Source organism: Furipterus horrens, unplaced genomic scaffold (assembly GCF_987537825.1).
Source record: "Furipterus horrens unplaced genomic scaffold, mFurHor1.1.pri manual_scaffold_12, whole genome shotgun sequence".
Classification (NCBI taxonomy): domain Eukaryota; kingdom Metazoa; phylum Chordata; class Mammalia; order Chiroptera; family Furipteridae; genus Furipterus; species Furipterus horrens.
Window position 1 is genome coordinate 84,538,323 of NW_028327182.1, and position 3,556 is coordinate 84,541,878.

Sequence of the window (3,556 nt, forward strand, 5' to 3'; positions counted from 1 at the left end):
ATTACATATAACTTTTAAAGTAGAAGGAAAAAAGTGAAAATAAATCAGTTCAGAAGAAGGCAAGAAAAGAAGATATAGAGGGAAAGTAAGATAGTTACAAAATACAAAATAAGATACAGAGATGTTTCAGTGACTACATGTAAAATGAAAATAGACTAAATGCTTCAGCTGAAAGTCAAAGATATCGGGCTGGATTTAAAATATCTAGTTAACTGCCCTTTACAGGAGACACATCTAAAGCATAAAGATCAAAAGATTTGAAGTACAGAATGGAAAAAGTACAGTAGACAAATGTAAAACATGGCTGTGTTCACAAATTTAGTTCAATTTCCTGTTTGGAACTTTGCTAATTCTGCTATTCCTCTCTCAACTTCCTAAATTAGGTGTGTAACTCATTAATTTTTAGGCTTGTTTCTTTCTTTCTTTTTTTCTGACTTATGAGTGGAAGTTTATTTAGAAAGTTACAGAGATAGGAAGAGGTGAGCCAGCAGGGAGGGCTTCATGGGCTCAGGAAACAAGGTACAAGGCAAAAAGAAGGATCCTTGGTGCTTAGGAGGAAGGCACAGGTAATGTGCCTGGGAGGAAGAAGAGGGAGAAGGCAAAGATGCAGGCATGCTCCAGAGAGGGAGAGCTTTGACTTCTTAAATCTTAATATAAGAACTTAAAATCATAAATTTTTCTTTAAATAATATTTTAGTTGTAGCCTATACATTTGGTGCGGGGGTGGATTTTTCTTAACTGTATGCTATCTTGCTCTGAAAAGTATTTAATGCTATGGGGATGTACTCATAATAATACATTGTTCATATAAATATAAAGTCTGAACATTATTCTAATTATCCATAAAAAGATATAACTGTACCTATTTGTGTCATATAGGCATAGAAAGAGGAAAGAAAATACACTAAAATATATGTACCAATAACTCAGGGTAGTAAGATTACAAACATTTTTAGTTTCCTTTATACCTTTCTACAATTACTTTATACCTTTCCATATTTCTGTAATGACTGTGAATTATGTTGATAATCAGAAAATAATGAATGTGCAGTCTCATTGTCCCATCCCTCAGAGACAAGACATGAGGATAAAAGATTCAGGAGCCTATAATAAGCAATCGAGATTGGGTTTTTTAAAGAGTAAGAAAAAATGCTCTGGGAACCTGAATGTTTCACATGACACATGCCCAATTTCTTATGACATTTACCTATTGCCATGTTTCCCTTTAGAGTTGGATTTCTTCTTTCCGTACCGAAGAGAAGAAAATGGAAATGGCTTTTCTCACTGAGTCCCATGAGAATGCTCTGATGACACTAGAAAAACTTTCCCTCATTTATCCATGCACTGCTGAGTTGGAAGATATGTCTCCTCATCTTCAGAAGAGAGGAAAATGCCGAATTCCTCTGAAGTCCTGAGATGAGAAATGATGTATCACCAGAAATAGTTATATTAGTGAGTGGGGGATCTTCCATCAATGCAGGTCTGAATCTATCCATCCATCCATCCATCGATCTGAACATACAATTGGAATATTTGTACAGAAACAGTCATTCACAATGTATAGTAACAGGTGCTACAGGGAAGGGAATTAGATATAATGCTTGCCCTTGAGAGAACCTCATGATCAAACAAAAGGAGACATGTAGAGAGTTAATAACAATGCCAGTTAGACTAAGTGCTGGTGTTTTTATCATCTATATGTGAAATGCTGAAGAATAGATAATATAAAATCATAAGTCATTTCCCCTGCCTTAAAGTGACTGGTAATCTCACTGGAGATAGCACAGAAACCCAAGAAATAGTTACCTAAGAAATCCAGGTGATATTCCCATGAGTGACCTTAAACTCAGGTTTTAAGGAGAGCAAATGAAGAGAAATGTCTTCCTTGGCTCATAGATGTGCTTGCCTCCAGGTCCTCTGAGGCAATGATGATATGTCTCTGAGAAAACGCACATCTCCTCTGTGTGTGGGCAAGTCTGTTGGCACATGTTGTTACAAGCTGTTCTTAACGGCTTCTCACCAGCTCAGCTGAAATTCCCAGGTCTCCTGAGAGCCATTCCTTAACCAGGGTAAAGCTTAGCTCCAAGTAGAACTGACAAGACTGGCATTTAAAGCAATAACAACAGCAGGTGGATGCCTGAACTATCCCAGGAGCCCCTTTTCTAGCCCACCTCTGTCTGACAGAACTCTCTGCAATGATGGAAATGTACTATCTAATACTGTAGTCATGTGCCCAGGCAGGTAATGAGTGCTTAAAATGCGACTGGTGGGAATGAAGAATGAAATTCCTAATTTTATTTAAAAAAATTTGATTCAAATACCTTCATTTTAATTCATTCAAATGTAAAGTGTGACTACTATATTAGAAAGCAGATTCCTAGATCACAACGCTGAGGAGATGGAGAGGTAGAGTTTTTCCTGAATTAATAGGTGCCCTGATAATTCACAGAATCACTTAGCTACCCAAATGGGTAAAACAACTATGGCTTTCAACAGCCATAATGGCTCATGTCACAGAGTTCAGCTTCTCATCTCCTCCCAACCCTCACCTGCACCTGCAATCTAGTGATTGCCAACCATGTTTCACTCCAAAGTAACAAAGGACTCAGGCAGTCACATAACCCAAATTCTATTAGCCTGGACGCCCATCCCCTGTTTCTCACCTTTGTCACCTCAAGATTTCTCATCGGAATAAATGAAAAAGTCAGGATACTTCCAAAGGTACCTCAATAAAGCCTGGGATGGGGCTGAAGAATCTGAATTATTAAAAATATGCCTAGGCAATTCTCTTGTGCTGTCAGTGTTAGAAGCAACATTGCCTCATACTAGAAATAGAAACACAGTATAAAATTTTGTATAATGGAGGCATTTTTTGAGTATATGATATGAGTGAGGCCTTAGTATAAGTTAGGGAAATATCAGTGAACAAGACGGACAAGATTGTTGTCATATGGTCTAGTACGGGGAGACAAAACTAAATCATATACAATTAAAAAGATAATTTCAAGTAGAAAGTGTTAATTGATATGTAGGTAAACAGTATAATGAGATTAAAATGACTAGGTTTAGGAGCTGCTTTAAACCATGTGGTCAGAGAAGTTCTCTCTTAGGAGGTGCTGCTAAAGCCGATACTTGAATGGTGCAGTTAATTATGCTGAGATCAGACAGAATAAATAGTATATGCAAAGACCCTGAGACAGAAATAAGCCAGGGCTGTCTGAGGGCTAGGAAGAAGGTTAGTGGAACAGCATAGTGAACCAATTGAGAATGGAGGCAAGGGAGACAAGGGTTGGAACAGGTAGGGTCTTATATATGTAATATATGTGGCAAGTGACTTACATTTTATTCTGTAATATGTTTAGAAGTCATTAGCAATATTGAAGCAAGGGAGTGATATGGCAGCTTCCCATTGTTCTTAAAAACAATTTTAAGTTAAATTTATTGGGGTGACATTGGCTAATAAAATTATATAGGTGCAATTCTATAATGCATCATCTGTATACTGCATTGTGAACTTACCACTCAAAGTCAAATCTCCTTCAGTAACCATATATTT